This window comes from Onychostoma macrolepis, chromosome 03 (genome assembly GCF_012432095.1).
Source record: "Onychostoma macrolepis isolate SWU-2019 chromosome 03, ASM1243209v1, whole genome shotgun sequence".
Lineage (NCBI taxonomy): Eukaryota > Metazoa > Chordata > Actinopteri > Cypriniformes > Cyprinidae > Onychostoma > Onychostoma macrolepis.
This window is the reverse complement of record NC_081157.1, coordinates 9,045,607-9,065,144: the sequence shown is the minus strand read 5'-3', so window position 1 is coordinate 9,065,144 and position 19,538 is coordinate 9,045,607. Positions and strand designations below refer to the sequence as shown.

General features: G+C 39.2%; 1 long non-coding RNA gene across 1 annotated transcript in view; it reads left to right on the top strand.

The window, feature by feature from the left end:
• LOC131537612 (uncharacterized) overlaps window positions 1-18,673 on the top strand; it is a 60,012-nt gene extending 41,339 nt beyond the window's left edge. Inside the window, exon 4 of the long non-coding RNA XR_009270324.1 lies at window positions 18,082-18,673. This is a non-coding gene — a long non-coding RNA (uncharacterized LOC131537612). The remainder of the gene's footprint in view (window positions 1-18,081) is intronic.
• Window positions 18,674-19,538: the final 865 nt, after the last annotated feature.

Below are 19,538 nucleotides of genomic sequence, written 5' to 3'. Positions count from 1 at the left end.
CTAATTGCTGTGGGACATTAAATACCCCGAAACACAGATGAAAGGAGCTTCATCAAACATCCTACCATGTACTAGAATAACTGTTAGTAGGCCCTGTAACAATAACTAGATTCGTGATTTCCTCTCTTTGTAAAGTTGGAGAAATCAAGCTAAACAGTTTAATGAAGCTTGGGGCCCTTTCAAGCAATATGTCAGGGAACATGTTTCTTTGACGGACATAGGCCCTGTTTACACTAGTGCATTTTCGTTTTTAAACGCTTAACTTTTGCTACAGTTACGCCTGTCATTTACACTACTCAGGCGTTTTTGACCCTCTAAAACTGACCCCATTTTAGTTTGAAAACTCTGGGGCTGTGTTTCAGTGTAAACGGACCAAAACGGAGACTTTTGAAAACGATGGCGTGGCTGCCCACATTCGCTCTGCGTATGCTTGTCGACGGTGTAAACGATAACATCATGCTCATTGTTGTACTCATAGATATGTATGGGTAGATTCCCCATAGATTTACTATTTGTATTATTTATCTATTGTATTAAGTTTATCTTGTATTTTGCTTTGCTTTGTTTTCTTATTTGTAATATAGTCCTAAACTTTGGTACAGTATTTGCGACTCATTGCACTGCCGTAATGTGATGTATTTCTGAGAGAAACAACAAATTCAAGAAGCAAGATGGGAAACATTATAAAAACGTGGGCAAAGCAGTTTGTTTCCCCTCAATACTCATGCCAACCTCTCACAACTTTCATACAATCGCAGTTATATCACATCCAATCAAACACATGGTATGCTAAAGACAAGATGTTTGGAAATGTGAAAGATGTGTGTTGTATAGGAAATAATGATTGATTGTCTTCCAATCTCAACAAATCTGTATCATTCATTGTAGCTCAGTAGCCCAATATTTGTTTTATTTCCTATTCCGAACAGTTTTATTATTTTTTTGATCGCGCAAGATATTAAACTGTATTAAAGTTAGTTCACCCCCCAAAAAGAGAAAATTCTGTCATCATTCACTCATCCTCATGTAGTTCCAAACCCATCAGACTTTTATTCATCTTCAACCCCAAACAAGGATATTTTTAATGAAACCTGGAGATTTCTGTCCCTGCACAGAAAGTCCACACAACCAAAATATCAAGCAGCGCATTTGAGCTTAATATATTTAATGACGCCTTCGTATGTGCATTGATCAAAGTTTTTATGTGAATAAAAGCCTAAATTAAACCTGTTCATCATAAAAAGTGGTTGTGTTCTTCAGAAGACTTCATATGGATTTATTTTACGACCGCTTTATGAATGTTTTGAAGCATCAGAGTTTTGGTTGCCTGGACTTCTCAGTGGAAAAACAGAAATCTGTCTGGTTTTGTTACAAATGTCTTACATTGTGGTTCTAAGGTGAACGAAAGTCTTATGGGTTTGGAACAACATAAGGATGAATAAATTACAGAATTCATTCATTTTTGGCTGAACTATCCCTTTAAGCTTTAAAAGAAAAAGTATTGTTTGAAAGATGAGTTAGGTTTTCAGTATGCTGACAGGCTTTGAGAGAGGAGATCAAGAATTAGCAGCTGAATGGTGCTAATCAACATTTCTGTCGGTTTTTATTCTTAGTCACAGTTCAGCTACCAAAAGTCTCTGCTTGCTTATTTTTGATGTACTTGTGCAACCAGGGTGACTAGTTAAAATTTATATTTTACATGGGAGGGGAGTACAATATTATTTTTATGTAACCTTGTGCGTGTAGAGCAGACATGTTTGTGTCTTGCAGTTTGCCGTATGACTGTTGTGTGCCACATGTTGGGTGGTCGTCCCGGGCCGGCGAGACTGTAATTCTCCAGCACATGCATCATAGTCCAGTTCTGCTTAACCACCACACAGTCACACCTGCATGTCACCGCTGAACTAGCTTCCAGCTATCTACACCAGCGCTCTGACACATGATGAATGTAGCATTGTAAAGTCAGACTCTCATTGCTCATGCATGCTTCATTATGGATGAGTTTTCACATCAGGTAACACGCTTTACACCCGACTCAACGTTCATCTAACGCTGGTCTGTGAATGGGCCCCTCACGAATGGTCATATATGTTCTCCAGGAGCCTTCCTGTTGGTCGTTGTTTACATGAGCCTGTAGATTAAAGCTAGCAACGATCAGAACTTCAGCCATGCAATTAAGATGATGATGATGATGAAGCACTATGTCTCTCTCCGACTCGGTCCGTCCCTTTAATCTAGGCTACAGAAGGACAGCAGATGCTCTCGCCCACCCGCTCGCCTCTTGCCACTCAACAATAAATAAAAGATAAGACGGTGCCATCGGGACTGTTTGGAATAATAACATTCAATTTAGAGAGAAGTGCCTCAACAAATGCACGGCAGAAGAATAGAAAAGCAGGAGATGAAAGGAGATATGAATGGAACTCGGGCTACAAACATGCTCGCCAAACAAATAGACTTCCTGAGAGCGCCAATCACAGGCTCTCACCCTGATTCCTGACCCGCGGAGGACAGGCCTGAGGAACGCAATTTGTTCCTTTGTACAGCAGGATCATAAGAGCGACCGCAACTTACTTTCTTTCACTGTTGCCGAGTGCAATTGAGTTCTCCGAGCAGGTGGTCCAGGCCTGCTGCGACCTCGGCAACTTTTGCTTTTTTGTTTCCTACAAAGGTTGGCTGAGGTTTTGGCAGTCAGCTCTGGCGTGTGGGGCTTTCATGAAGTTGAGGATTAAGAAGGACAGATAGGAGGAGGAGGAGGAGGAGGTACAGACAGTCAGCTCGCATTAAAACAACTCCTCATGGCCGATGGCTCCAGTCTCTCGGCCTCTCCACATGTTGCCTTTGTCTGCACCTAGACTTCCACGGGACCGAGTTGCTCTCAAAGCTCAGCTGGTCGGGTATTGTCCCTCTTCTCAAAGATGGGCATAAGGGCAACCAGAGGAAAAAGTGTCAGCTTCAGCTTTTACACACCCTAGGAAAACTCAGGAGAAGAGAAAGGATGGATTAGCTTTAGCCGGCTCTCGGCTTGCCCGCTCGCACATATCCAGACCCCCTCAGCTGTTTGAGACATCACTTAAGCCTTGTCAGTCCAAGCATTTTTGCTGGACATGGGGACACCCGATGCGCAAAGTCTCAGAAGAATGTTGCTGCGCTGGTCTTTCTATAGAAATCGCGTTATCCCACGTTGAGCAGAAGTCTTCTTTTGATCTGTGTGGCTTTGTGAAGATGCACCCTTTTAATTACTTGATCATCGGGACACTTCATCGTCCTGTGACTAAACCCCATGGCGAAGAGGCCCAAACGGTGAGGAGGGAATTCGCTCACAATCACTTGCACCTGCTGGTAGCGTGGTTTGTTCGTACATGCATCTTAATGCTCGATATACCAAATGTGTCTACGAAATTAAATTTAACACTGTAACACTTTAGTTTGATGGCCCCCTTTAGACATTCTACTAACTATACATAACTTTGCAACTACATGTCAACTTATTCTGCTAATCTTAACCGTAAACCCAACAGTCTGCCAATACTCTAATGAGAATTAATTGACATGTCTTAATGCACAGATCCGATTATTTGACCGTATCTGATTTTTTTTTGGCCCGCCTGTTTACATTCACTTTAGACACGACTGGTATCCGATATGTGTTTACATTAATTCCCGCCCATTAGTGATCTCTTTACTATGCACATGGTAGTAGGCCCTCAGGTTTTGAATGGCTGTGCTATTAAAATTATTTATATAATTCACGTCGAGTGGAAACTATTATTTGTGAGCATGGACATCAGCCTTCATGAATGTTTTCCAGCACAAAATCTGACTAAACGGACAAATTTTTTTAATTTTCCTTTATTTTATCTACAGCTCGTTAGATGGAGAATTCTGAAGTAAAAAAGTAGTGCTGTAAGATTATATTTATTTGAATGAATTAACGATAGGGAGAGAATGCATTAGCGAGTAGCCTAATAGTAAAGTTTGTTGGTTTAATTACAAAAACCTTATTGCTCTTTGCAATTTTGCAATTTCTTACATAATGTTCCTGCCTCAATAAAATGCAAGTGCATATACGCTGATGTCGCCCTCGCATTGTGGTGGCTTGGAGTTCAGAGGGGAATTGGACATGTGTGTTTAGATATAGGTCGGATGTCCAGATATCAGATATGTATCCAATTAAAATCCACATTTGGAAGTGGCCCAGATCGGATTAAAAAAATCGGATCTCGTGGATTTTTGTGTTTACACGTTTGCAACAAATTCCGATCCGTGTTAGATGTGAGCAAAAAATCTGATTTTTTTGTGCCAGTGTAACTCAGCCATAGTTGCAAAGTTACTTAGTCAACAAAATGTCTAAAGTTGACTGGATGTGTTCTGTTATAATGCTCTTCTCCATAATCACTAAAAAAATGTACACAGACATCCATTTTAAATAACACTGGACTTAAGAGCTTGCTTTTGGCAGTAATAGAACCACGATACACGTGATTGGCACATGTTGCTGATGTTCATCAACTTGGCTTATTCTATCGAAAGAAGTCCTAATGACTTCACAAAGTGCTTGGTTAAATTGGTCTACGAGTGGTTTGTAAATAAAACATTGGGTTTAGTTGCTAAAAGTTTAGAATTCGCCCCGCAGTGTTTATTCATAATACCTACTCCATGGTTTTATGATCTGTCCTCAGACATGCAGACAAGACCTGGATAAAGTCTAATAGTGTTTATGAAAGCTAAGTGTTTTGGAGCGATATGCTCTAAGTGTGGCCAAGGTTTATTTTTCTGACAAGGACTAAGAGTGGCTGACTCCATTCGCAATGATAAACAGGGCAAATTGGAAGCAGACACTGATGTAGTTGCTTGTTGGCCTGGAGGGGGTATCGTACCGCCTAGACCAGACCTTTGAATCACTTGTTTATGGGTGACATTTGGTCAGATTAAGTCCTTGCTGGGACTAAAGCCAAATCATCTCTCTTGACTGACCCTCGTTGGAAGAAGCAGAGTGTTTGTGTTGGATTTGAAGACGGGAATACCGTAATCATCAGTATGACTGTCGAAAGAAAACTGCTGATCCAGCATTGCTAAGCAGACTGTCGAAGACACTCGTGAGGTGCTTCTGGTGCTCGGCCAGCCTCTCAGCACATGGTTCAGTGGTTGGAAGAGTGTTGGGACTTAATGACTCAAGTTTTATGTAAGCGCTTCTTGAACGGAAAATAGCAGAAGCCCTTCAGGAGGCATTTAATTAAAGCCATTGCCTCCTTCTCTCTCCTATCTAAGCAAAAGGGGAAAACATGACATCACGCTTGGTGGAAAAGGGGAGAAAGAGGGCAGTAATGAACGGAAATGGTCAATAGAGGTAACAGAGTGCTGGTGGGGGTCAAGTGACCTGTTTGACCTCTGGAAACACAAGGTCAGAACGGGGCTGCCTCCTGCTTGACCTTTAAGCCCAAAATGTCAATTAAGACATCTCCACCAGAAGAAAGAGAAAGGGTTTTGGCATTTCCTGGAGAAAATGTAAATAGCAATTGCCCATAACATTTGCCTCCATAATACCACGTACGGTGTTGTATGTGGTTTCCAGGACATTGCTATGCAGTTATTAGGATGTTTTGAATGTTGGCATGTTGCTATTGTGTTCTGGATGGTCAAAAGTGCCCACCCCGAGGTCTCTTTAATATATGGCTCTTCAACTTAAGTCACTGGGATGCTTTTCACTCATTTTATCAACTGCACTTCTTTCAACAGGCCATATCTTTGTGTCATTCATGTCTAGCACAAACGACTGTAGCACAATGAGTTGTGTGTCGAAGTCTAGGCTAATACTTTGGCTTGTGGTTAACCTTATGAATGACCAGTGATAATGCAGCTTGCTTTAGAATCTGTCCTCAAATAACTTGTTATAGATAAACAGTGTTGGGGAGTATCTAGTAATGGCATTACGTAATTAAATGACAAAATAAATGTAACTGTAATCTGTTACAGATACTGAGAAAAATGTGTAAATAAATTGTTCACATTTTCATAAGTAACTTAATTCCAAAGGGGGTTGCATCTGAATATTTTCACACACATACATATTTGATTGATTTCCAAATTGCATTGACCTCTCTAAAATATGAGACACCAATGTTTCAGGAGTTTAGGACCAAGAATAGGACACATGCTTATTTAATAACCGTTTTGGGGTAGTCGTGGCCTAATGGTTAGGGAGTCGGGCTTGTAACCTGAAGGTTGCCGGTTCGATTCTCGCACCGGCAGGAATTGAAGGTGGGGATTGTGAATGAACAGCACTCTCTCCACCTTCGATACCATGACTAAGGTGCCCTTGAGCAAGGCACTGCTCCCCTGGGCAGTGTGTGTGTGCATTTGATCACTACTCACTGCTATGTGTGTGCACTTGGATGGGTTAAATGCAGGGCACCAATTTCGAGTATGGGTCACCATACTTGACAATACGTCACGACTTAACTGACTTTTATTTCCTATTTGGGTGTATGCATATGCTTTACTTTTTTTTTTTTAAGATTAACAGTTTTTTTTCCAAGGCATTTTTAGATGCCAGTGTTTCCTGTCATAGCTGGGAAAAGATTTGATTTCAAAACAGTATCACAGCTATTAAACTAGGTCTTATGATTTTAACCGCAGAACGATAAAAGTCTGATTTTACTAAAGTCTGATTTTTTTTTTTTTTGGTGGCTGTGCTTTGAAATTAAATTATTATAACCTTAATTCAAGTGATGAAGGATTCCATAAGTGTGACAGTAATCAGTGTTGTGTACAACTGTAAGGTCAACCCTGCCTATTTTACATATTTGAAAATGATTAACAGTTGAAAACATTAAAGTGAGTGAAGTGAAGTGCAAGTAACCCTAAGCCAAACCTGAATCCTAACCCTAACCATATAGTAAGCACATGTAGTTATTTAATATTACTCAGTACTTAAATGTATAATTAGTCTGTAACAAGGACACCTTAAAAGTGTAACCCATTAGATATTTAGATTGATAATCTAAAAGTAATCAAATGTAATCAGTCACATTAATAAAGTAATTGAAATAGTTACACTACTTATTACATTTTAAATAGGGTAACTTGTAGTCTGTAACCTATTACATTTCCAAAGTAACCTTCACAACATTGCAGATAAATGGCCTCTCTGCAGATGCCAAGTGTACTTTTTATTTCATGTCGGTAAATTTCCGTAGCTCACTTAGACACTGAATGCATCGCACAGTTAGTGGGTCTCTCTGGGGTTCTGGGGGAATTTAATTGGTTTACTGAATGGGACTAGATATGCTTCACTGTGCATGTCCTTATAGGAGACCCCATTCTGTGAACTTTTAAAACCTACCCTGTAATTGTTGCTGCCATATGACTCGGGCAGTCAAACATTGCACCTTCTTTGTCACGAGAACACAAGAATCAGTCCTGAAGAACCCTGAACCATCTGCATGAGTGACTAAACCCTTTACCTGCTGTGCTGTTGTGTGTGTTTGTCAAAGAACACAGCCAACCATTTTACAAGTGTTTACACACACTTGCCCCGCCCTCGGTCTTCTCATTTCCCACCATCCCGCTCTCTTTCAGCAGTCCTCCTGTCATCTTTAACTTTCTCCCGTTTCCATGATACCCTCTTCAAAGGTATTCCCTTCTCTGGTGTCTCAGCAATGTCAGGTGGGCTCTGAAAACTCAAATCCGCTGCATTTCAACGCCGTTTCATATCCCCTCACCTACCAACTGTTTGTGTCAGGCCACTCCATCAACACAGGAGCACGTCTGCTGCCTCCGAGCAGCTCCGCTGTCCCTCCTGACCTCCTTCCCCTGGACCTCAGCTCAGATCAGCAGTATTCCCCTGGACCTGAAGGCATTCACTTCACACCATGAGGCCAGGAACAGCAGCATAACCCTCCTGGTCTGCTTTAAACCACAATGGGAACCATGTGCTCGCATTTTGTGGGATTGGAGCCCACCATGGAAGAAGCTGTTTCTAATCCCAGTAAAACAGCATGGCGTGGCTTGTGCGTCCAGTGCAAGATGTCCTTTTGTTTTCATCATCTATGTGAAGAAAGACGGTTGTGGCCATGTTATGTAACCACGCCATGACCCAATCTGAAGTATGGCAGAAATATATTTCCTGTTTAATATAGCCTAGTCTTTTACAGTTTAATGAAAACATCTCTGCTGCAACTTTTATGAAAGGAACAGTTCTAAACCCTTTTTTTCTGTTGAACACAAAAGGAGAAAATCTGCAGCATGTTCAAGCTGTTCTTTGCCAAATGAAAGCGAATGATAATTCAGGCTCCAAAAAGCACATAGAAAGCATTCTAAAAGTCAACAATATTAATATGAGTTCTTCATATTGAATTTGTTTTAAGTTATATTTTGGGGCTTTTTATGCCTTCATTGGCACAGGACAGTAGAGAGCAGACAGGAAAGCATTGATTGGAGAGAGATGGGAGCGGCAAAGGACCTCGGGACAGGATTCGAACTCGGGTCGTTGTGAGTGCAGTTGCGCCATATGTCAACGCACTAACCATGAGGCTATAAGTGCTGACCTTCATATTGAAATTTGAAGACATACGATAACTTTGTGTGAGAAACTGACCCAAATTTTACGAAGTTTAATTTATTAGTCATCAGGTTATATTCTACCGTAACTAATATATCTTTGAATCCATTCAAATAATCAAGATGCAAATGTTCATCTAACCCTTTAATGGGTGGCCACCGATGATTGATGACAATGAAAGCACTGGCTTTGGGGAAACTGAAATATTGCTCCATGTGTGATAGGGGATCACGTATCTCTGCAGACCACTTGCTCCTCTTGTCTTCTTCTCCTGTAGTCTGTCAGTCTGAAAGGTCGCTTTCTTGCTTCTATGTTGTTTAATGTTTGTGTTCAAGTGTACAGTCATCTGAAAATGATTGAAGCATGTAAGAGATTACCAGCGGGGTGTTCGACATCCAGCCAACAGGAAACACACTCCAGATGAGAAGGATTTACTGGCTTAGCCTTTTCTGGTCCAGAACAAACTGCATGGCCAAACTAGTAGTATAAGATTTATGATTCAGAAATAAAAATTGTAAAAATGTTTTGTTACAGGTCACAACATTATTAGACCACAGGCATGCTCTATAAATTCTGCTCTCGCTTGATTAATGATATCATCTATCATGGACCTTTTTCACATTTCCGTGTTTCTCAGCAGCGGAAGTCGTCATAGTTGGGTTAACTTGAAGAGCAGTCAATGGGAGAGTACCACAAATATATTTTCTTCACTTTCCCATTTGCTCAAAAAACAAAAGAAAATCTCCACGATACTGTTTTCACGGTTTTCAATCAAAGGAAAAAAATTGAGCGAGACCATTGATGACCGTTAAACACGTCCTAACCATCTTGTGAAAAGGGTCCATTGACTTTTTTTAAAGATTCATTTTTGGCATTTTGCCTTTAAGATAAGATAGTGTAGTGTAGAGTAGACAGGAAGTGAAGTGGGAGAGGGATCAGGAAAGGTCTTTGACCCGGGTTTCGAACTCGGGACGCCCATAACGCAACGGCGTAATATGTCAGCGCACTGCCCACTAGGCTAACTTTTTTTATTGTTATAATGCATTCCTCTAGCAGATAGTTGCAGTCCTGGATGATAATTGGTCAACACGGCGTTCTTGTCAATGTTTTCGACATGAAACACTAGGGATGTAACAATTCACTCAATTCACGATTCGATTCACGATTTTAATTTCACTATTCTATTTTCTCACGATTGTTTTAACAAAATGAGATTGAAGACATTATAGTAAATGAAAAGGTGTTCTTTTATTAGGCTATTGCTGCACGTTTCTTTGTGAAATTTGAAATATAACAAAACTAAAGTGAAATTTTAAAACAAACCTCAAATCAAACAAGTTACACAAATAAAGAAATCTCTTTATATAAACAAACTAAGGCTTTGTTTGTGCTCTTTCCATTTAAAATTAGAGGCAACCACTGCATTTTAATCATCATCCAAAAAAAAGCCCTGCTGAAAAAAACAATAGACACCATCACAAATGGTTTTACTGGTTATAATGAGACTTGTATTGGTTTTAATGGAAACTGTACTGGACCCTGTTGATGGTTACACAAATAAAGAAATCGCTTTATATAAACAAACTAAGGCTTTGTCTGTGCTCTTTCCATTTTAAAATTGGAGGTAACCACACATTATAATCATGATCCAAACAAAGATGCTGCATACATTTTCTAAAGACAGTCAGTTCCCCTCAGAGATACATTCATATAAATTCCTACTCCAATTGTATTGCGATTTGTTTGGCATCTCAACCGATTTGAATCGATTTCCAACTGGCTCGTGGTTCATCGTTACATCCCTATGAAACACTAGTTCACCAAAGCCACTGCGTATATAACTGCGCAGCACCTAAAAAAGCCAACTATTAACCTTAGTTTTCATGAGGAGATCTTAATGAAAATTCAGTGTCCTTCATTAAAGTATTTAACTGTGTACGTAACCGAGTATTTAGCATGTAATAACCATTTTATAATAGAAAAAGGCTATCTAAAAAACCCTTTAGCAGTGGCTGTATTCACAGCATAGCACAAACCTGGTGAACAGGACCTCTTAGATGTTGCTTCTTTCAGCTGAGGTTGGACAGGGCTGACAGAGGGGCTCCGGCTCACTTTTCCTTTCCGGCGCTCTGTCATTGACAGGGGTCTTATCAGAGAGACGACCGCTCACATATCTCGCTCTCACTGTCTCCTGCTGAGGGTCACGCTGCGTTCAGAGCTGTCTCTGTGACCGACCCATGACCCTCTGACCTTACTGTCATTACACTTATCCCACTGAGCCTGTGTGCCTGGCTACAGCTTGAATTAACATTTTGGTCATTACTTAACCTAACCTTAGATCACAATGTATTGGGAACTCTCTGTGCTTTACTGTATGCAAGCTTTGTTTTTAACAGTGTGTAGTAATACAGAGAGTAAAAAATGGACTTTGATTTGCTTCTTAGATTAGCAAGTAAATCGTAGGTGATTCGGATCAAGCTGATGTTATCGTGTTTGCGCCACAGGCTCTGACTGAGTCTCTCTATTGGTTGTTAATCAGAGTGGGTTTAATGAAGTCGCCCGCAGGTCTGTGGTTTTGTTTCCAGTGTCTGTGTGTGATTAGCACGCTTCCACCAGCATGTCCTCCTGCACATCGAGTTCAACCGGCCTGCAGGAGAGAAGATGGTTTCAAACATCCACCGCCACTAAAGATCAAATCAGGACTGAGTCACACACACATGCACACACACCGGAAATCAGGAAACGTGTCACATGATGCCAGACGGATTGGCGGTTGACATCATGTACTTTTATGAAAGTCTAACGAAATCTAAACCGTTCATATTCTAATCTGGTGCTCTGGGACAAAACCCCACATCAGATATGGCAGGAAATCACATCCTGTTTACTCACAAAATCTGAATAATCAGTTGCTTATGGCTGGCTTTCAGAATTAAAACTGCTATTAGATTATTTCACTAGATTTTTGTGTGCTTGCTTGCAAGTGCTTGTCCGTACAAAAGTCGCTGCTAATGATCATAGGGCATTTATATATTTACATATATTTATTTAATCATATATTTTCAGATTGTTAAAAAAAAAAAAAGAAAAAGTAAATTATTTTGTCCAAATTATATTAAAAAAATGTCTTGCCCTTGAAAATACATTTTCTAATATATTTTGGCATTTGAAGTTTTAAACAACATATATTTTGTTTAGTTGTGCTGCAGTATATTTAGCACATAGTCACAGTTACCAATACTTGTTATTAAAAGTGTTTGCTAAGACATGATTAGGTGCTGTGAGTGATTAAACTGACTTAGACAGAAAGAGGTGTAAGAAACGTTGAAAAATAAATACGACCTCACGTTGTGTCAATCACGTTTACACACTGCCTTCGAAACTTTTGTCCGTCCGTTATAAAAAAAATCGGACCAGGTTTGATTTTCTGCGTTTTCGCATCCGTAGCAAGCATTTTGATAGGAAAGGACGACGAATACGAAAAGTACGACGAATACGAAAAGTACGAAAGACGCATACGAAAAAATCTGACTCAGTGTGCAAGCACCTTTAGTGTTAAAATGAACTAACTGACCCTCTGCAGTGCTTTCTCTCAGAACAGCTTTGACTGAAACGACGCAGCAGTGGTTTAAAACAGCAGCTGGATTTTACTCTGGCTTTCTGTGCACTGCATCTTTTTGTTTATGCGTCTCTCTTCACAAGAGCCTTATTTTGAACTATTGGACCATCAGAAATGATATGAAATCATTGAAATCATACACTTTGTAGAGCGGGCCCTCGTCCATATGCCTCTGTTCTGCTAGTGTGTTGATGTTAAGCAGGTTGGAGAAGCTCTGGTCCTTCTTTAATTCTTTATATACACGTATGTCATGTTAGTTTCATTGTACAGCAGTCAACTGAGGGGTGTAACTGACTGTATGAGTGTGTGTGGCTCACATTCTGCTGTCTTTATTTATATATAGCTGTGGAGTATTACAGGTTTTGAATATAATCAGTTAATTAAGATAATGCAGTTATGAAAGTTATAGGAGAGAAAAGCCTAAAAGTGAAAATGATCATTCTGTGTACGTATGGAATAAAAGAGTCTCTCCCAGAGCTCTCTTTTAGGGCCCTATGGAATCCGTTTTATTTGTCCCAAATTCAATTTCTTTTTTTTTTTTTCTGAATTCCGTTTTTTTTCCACTTTAATTTTTCTTAGACTCTTTTAATGGTTAAATTAAAAATATTAATAAAAAAAGAAACCTGTCTAATTAATTGAAATCATGAGATTTATTCAAAGTAAATTACATTTTAAGGCCCTATGAAATACCTTTTATTACTTTTTTTCAAATTCAGTTTAATTTTTACCAAATTCTGTGAAATCTGTTTTCCATTAATTTTCTGGATTCAATGGTTTTGAATGGTTTCATTACATTTTAATAATCAATATCATGTCTTTTATTAAGGTAAATTAGATTTAATTAAGAATTATTATTATTATTATTTTTTATTTTTTTTTCTGAAATACTGTTGTGTATTTACAGTTTTTTGGTAAAAACATTAGGGTAAATAATTTTTCTGGTAGATATTCCTTAAAAATAATGTTTTAATAATATTTTTATTAGTAGTAGTACTACAGTTACATGAGGTAATATATTTCTGTCAAGTTAAACCAAACTTTTATTTTTACAGGTTGCTGTGAATGCCTTATAAGTTTCTGTTTGTATATTATATGACGATAGTTTTTTCTCAAAAGAAATGGTCAAATGCTCATGAAGTGACTCTCAGAGCAGTTCTGGAGATCATGTTCATGTGTTCGCTCATATATTGAGGCGGCAAAGGCTGAAAACACTGCGAGCTTCACACGTGCGTAGTAAACGAAACCGCGCGTCTGCGCCATTCATTCACACAGAAATGCGCAGAACATGCAGGATTCATATTTAAATTGTATTTTTGTGGCTTAATATTCACAGACACTTTCTATATCACATTATACAGTAAATTCCATTTTTATGACTTGATTCCACGATATCGCCCACATTTTCCGCATCGCAGAAATCATAGTGCCCTACTCTTTTTCATCTTTTGGCTACGCTAAAATTTCTGATGTTTTCAACCCTCCACACTGAGAGTAGATCAACTGTAAATGCAGCGTAGTATGAATGGACCCCAGGGCGGAAAGAGAGAGAGAGAGAGAGAGAGAGACTGGTGTCACAACTAATTGTAGGTCAGGAAAGTTCATACAGTCTTCAGGAACGATCGAATCAAAACATCCCAGAACAATTTGAGCATATTTTACAGAAACATTAGCAGTGGAATTATGTGACTGTGCAAGTTCTGACACTGTCAGGCTGTGTATGCTTATTTCTGAAGACCAGAGTTGTAATAACGCAGCGTATGATCCTCGTACTACAGATGTGTGGGAAACAGTGAACTTGAGCTGTTGTGCAACAACACAGTTAGTAACCTGAGTCAGTTAAACGGGAAGCTTGCGTGTCCAGACTAGACCAGACGAGTGTTTTAATATAGTGTACGCAATAGAATTAAACACACCACCAAATGAAGAGCTGGGAATTCAGAATTGCCCGTCAGGTAAAATCAGGTGAATCTGATATTATGTGCATTGTGCTATTATGCACAATGCCTAATGACCCTAAAAACAGGTCGGATTTTCTTTTGATTTCTCGGAGCGTAACATAAGCCGGACATGTTGTCAGTCGCTGAGGTTAGACGTGTTCGACATGCACATGTAACACAGAGCTTTCACATTGATTTACGTAAGGCAAGCCGCCACTGAGACACAGATATCAGATGGTAAGCGGATATGCTGTGATTGCCCAGCTGTGTGGCCTGATGGAGAGCTTGATTATGAGACGTTGACGATAGAGAGCAAAAAAAAAAAACGAGAGTATTTGTTCACACAGTATTTGTGATGGGTGTCGCTGAGGGTCTGGCCGTGAGCTGTGGAGTGAAGTATGTGGACGCGGGGCAGACTGCCAGGAGACAGACGGAGGATCTGATGGACTGATAAGCCCTGGCCCCAGGCAGGCAGACAGACAGGCAGGCAGGTTTGAGCCTGGTTCTGCCGTGCGGGTAGAGCTTCAGGCACGAGGCCCAGACAGGCAGAGGTGGAACGTGACTCCTGGCAGGTCTGCGCAGACAGCACACCGCCACCAGCGAGGCCGACAGACCCTCGCGCATCACCTCTATGGCAACGCAAGCAGCGCAGAAACAACAGTGATGTCATGGCGGAGGTGTTTTTGTTTGGGGTTGCCACCTCAAACACAAGCGATGAAGTCACCTCATGCAGGGCCAGCTGACATCAGAGCTTCCTCTAAGGTAGTCTCACGTAGCCAGTCCTTCAGATTGAAGGCTGAAGATCTGGAATCCATGGCAGCTTTCATTGGCCAAGGCCCGCCCATGAGGCCATTTGACCGACATGTAAATGTCGCCACAAAAACAGTGTAAAACTCTCAGATGTATTTTAAAGATTCTATGCCGCGAACTTTAAATATTTCACATACTTTTGAAAATCTAGAGTTTATTTGATCCTGATAAGCGTTTGTCGTCACAGTTGTAAACACGACGGCTTTCTTTCGTGAGGGGTTTGGCGTCACGGCATCTTTGTTTCTAGGCGGAACGTTTAAGAACGCGAGACACGCGTCTCCCGGAAATCCTGTATAATTCAACCAATCTGACAACGACTTCGACACTCCTGAAGTGTTTCCACTTTTGTGTGCCACATGCATCAGACGTTCAGCCAACTGTCTGTGGGCGTGACGTCTGAGGCTGTGACAACTTCTGAGGCTACGTTCACACTGCGAGCCTTAGTGCTCAATCCTGATTTTTTTATAGCTGTTCACATTGTTGTGTTCACTATTGCTGCGTCCCAATTTGCATACTATCCGTCCTAAATAGTATTCGAAAATATAATTAGTATGTCCCAAATCATAGTATGTTGAAAAGTGTATGCCAAAGAGTCCCGGATTGTCTACTACTTGAGATTAAAATTTGAAGTGCAGATCGATGGCTCTAATGGCTAATATTGCCCACAACACATTGCGCGGTGGACGAGGATTCGATTAGAACTACAAACACACATAAAAGGTGTTTAAAAACTACGAACATGGCGGATATGCGAGACCAACGGACAGGCATAGAAAGGGGTTTCAGTGATAATCAATGTCTAACCTGATTAAAAAATATTTATTTAATATTATGCGCGTTATATTTCATCTGCAGCAACATTGTGAACTTTTATAATGATACGTTTGGTCATTAACTTTTAAATGCATCATTATGCAAACATATGAAGAGAGTTCTCGGCATGAAAGACCCGCAATGTGCCTCTTCATTTCTCTCCAATACGATAGGAAATTAAATTAAACGGTTTTGTTAACTTTGACAAGATGATTGAAAGGGCAGTTTAAACAGTGACAGAATGCACGTAACTAAGCAACAGAGCGTCCATTAAAGACACCGTTATGACGAAGTAGTGTGTCCCAAAGCTTGCCTACTCAAAAGTATGTACTTATTCTTCACAAAAAGAGTACATACTTGTAGGGCATAGTATAAGTAGGTGAACTGGGATGCAGCATATGATTTCCGCGATGCGGAAAACACAGACAGAATCGCGGAATCTAGTAATAAAAATGGAATTTACTGTATAACACTGAATGTCATGGAATTTGACACATTTTGGATGAATAAATCAAAAGTAGGTCATTACACTTAAATCAAACTGCGATATAGAAAGTGTCTGTTAATATTAAGCCACTAAAAATATTATTTAAATATGAATCCTGCATGTTTTGCGCATCTCTGTATGAATGAATGGCGCAGATGCGTAGTTTCGTTTACTACACATACTGAAGCACATGTGAAGCTCGCTGTGTTTTCAGGTTCTGCTGCCTCAATATACGAGTGAACACATGAACATGATTTCTAGAACTGCTCTGAGAGTCACTTCATGAGCATTTGATCGTTTCTTTTGAGAAAAAACGATTGTCATATCATATAAACAGAGAAACCTAACGGCTCTTTACAACAACCTGTCAAAATAAAAGTTTGTTTAGTTAATTTGGTAAAAAAATACAGCTAAAAAAAAAACATATTTCATAGGGCCTTAAAAATTTACATTTTTAAACTTTCATTATTGTTTAATTGTAAGCTTCATCATTTGAATTCATTAGACATGCTTTTTTTATTAATAAAATTTAATTAACCATTAAAACAGGGTCAAGAAAACAGAAGGAAAAAAAAACGGAATCCAGAAAAATTCAAACGAATTTGGAAAAAAATGGAATTTGCGATTTCATAGTGCCCTACATTGTTGTTTTAAATGCGGCCAATATCAGATGGTTCTGAACTGACCCGCATACGCAAAAGCATCATACAAACAGGTTTGCCAGGTTTTCACAACAAAATCGGCCAAATTGCTTCTCAAAACTAGTCCAAAACTATCCGCATTCCGGGGGTAAATGCCTGTATCGCATTGAAAAACAACCCGTGGAAACAGTGAAAAAGTAGCCCAATTCCGAGTGAAAACTATGAACTTGCATAGCACGCTGTTATATATTAGTAAAAATTGAATTTTGAAACTTTGATACAAACCCTCATGTTTTGCTTGTATATATTGTTGTTACTGTAATGTGAGCTCTGACGCATCGCTGTACTTCCACTGACTACCTTTCGCAACTGTCTGGATATCTTTGGGTATGTAAAATCTTCGAAGTGACTCCCATGAGCGCAAAATCGTGATGAATGTCGATCTAAAGTGACGTAAGTCACATGAATTCCGATATGACTGTTCACACTGCGTTGCATTGCAAAACATCTGACCTGTATCGGATTTAGTACCACATATGGAAGTGGTGCAAATCGGAAATTTAAAAGATCAGATTCCATGTGGTTTGTGCTGTTCACACTGTCATGAGAAAAACAGATCTGAGTCGCATGTGAGCAAAAAAAAAAAAAAATATCTGTAGCATCTATAGTGGGCAGTGTAAAATCGTACTGTAGCATTAACAGGCTCATAACGCCAGTGGCTGTTTCCTGTATGTCAGTGAGTCCCACGGAGTTTCGTCTGTGGGTTTTACATGCGTCCAAGCTCTGCTTTCAATAAACGATTTGTATTTATTTATTTATTTGAAATATCTGAACTCTTAATCTTGAAAGGTTTTGTACATTCTTTTACATAGGTAATCCCATTGACTCTAAACTGTGTTTTGATGTCTTAATTTATGTTTGAATTAACTGTTTCTGTATGTGAACTGGTATAAAGTATAGCACTTACAACATGGAGGAGATGATTTCTATTCCCAGCAAATACATATTTCTAGGTGGAGTCAAAGAATTTGGATTTCGAAGTGTTTCCTGAATGAATACAAAAAGTCCTCGTTTGAACTCAGTTTTTACCTTTGATTCAGTTCTCTCTCTTTATTTGTTATGCTCTTTATTCATTAATCTCTGAGACTCTTCAAGCTGCTAATGAGGCTGAACATCTGAAACACTGAAATGTTTTTTGCTTGTTTTTACAGGTAGGGTCTGAGCAGACTTATGGATGAGTGTGACAGCTGATTTCTCCACATCATGGATTGATATCTGGAGGTGCTCATTTCATAAGTGGATTTCAGTTGTGTGGACTGCATCTCACAGCATCTGCTGTTTCCGTTTACCATGCTTTGACTGCAGATACTGGATTACTCAGACTATTTTCTACCTTTCCGTCATTTGTTTTCTACTGCTTGGTCAGTACACTGTTCCAGTCATGCTAAAATATACAATACACATAAACAGTAGTTATGATGTTGAAACTCTTGTTCACTGCACCCACTGTTAAACTTTTTTTTCCTTTTTTTTAACTAAAGTTTATATGCCAGGGACTAGATCTTCTAGCTATCTAATAAAATATTGTTTTAACATAAATTGTGCTAATATTTCAATAATATAGCAGTGTTGTTTTATAAAGAGATAAGGCAGATAAGAGATAAGAGATGTTGTCACAATCTAACGCGTCCTCTTGTACAATATTCCTTCCTTTTTAATATATAAATATTTTTTTACTTGCATGTATAATTGATATATTTTTTTAAATTGTCCTGAATTTTTGCTTAAATAAAAAAAAGTGGATTGAAGCAAAATCTATCATGTCATGATGTTGAAAAACTCAAAAACGGGTGGTGACATGCACACAATATTCAAAATAAATAAAAACACAGACTTTTTATAATTATATTTATTATACATTTGTAATAACATCCCAGTTGGAAATTCCCCCAGAATACTGTTCTCAAGACTACTAACATCTTTACATGCAAACAGCAGCTCAAAACCGGCTCACGATGTATAAACATTGACTAATTAGTAATGTTAGTCTTATCTGACATTGACTTACTACAATCAATATATGTGTGTGTGGCAGACATCCTGTTTACCCGCTGTCTGCTGCAGATTTATTGAGCTTCATTAACCTTAAACAAGTCATGTCGTATCTGCACATGATTTCACTGGTGAGCAGCGACAGCAGAGCTAGCATTTCTTCCCGGTCATGTGGCGGAAGTGCTCAGTACCTGTTAGGCTGGAATTGAGTTTATCTGTCATTTCTTTTTGCACAGATCGAAAATTCTGAGGAAAGACACTCATGAATTGCCCTTGACTGAATTTCAAGGGAACAACCCTACTGCGTCATGAATAAATGTCTCATTTTCCATGTGTTTATGGGTGAAAACTTGAAGAAAACAATTGGATATTACAAAAATATTACCATAATTATCTTATTTAAAGACAAATATTCTTCAAACTCATCGAAAAGGATGTAAAAATTATAATACAGCCTTCTTAAATGATTCAACATGGCCTTTCTTTGTGAGATTCAGCTTTGCAGTGTGTTTTTGCGTATGTGCCAGACAGAGATGGATTACATATTGTGTATCCAGTCAAATCTTATGGATTCCCTCCATGATAATTTCCTATTCAAGTGTCGTTCAACGTCGGC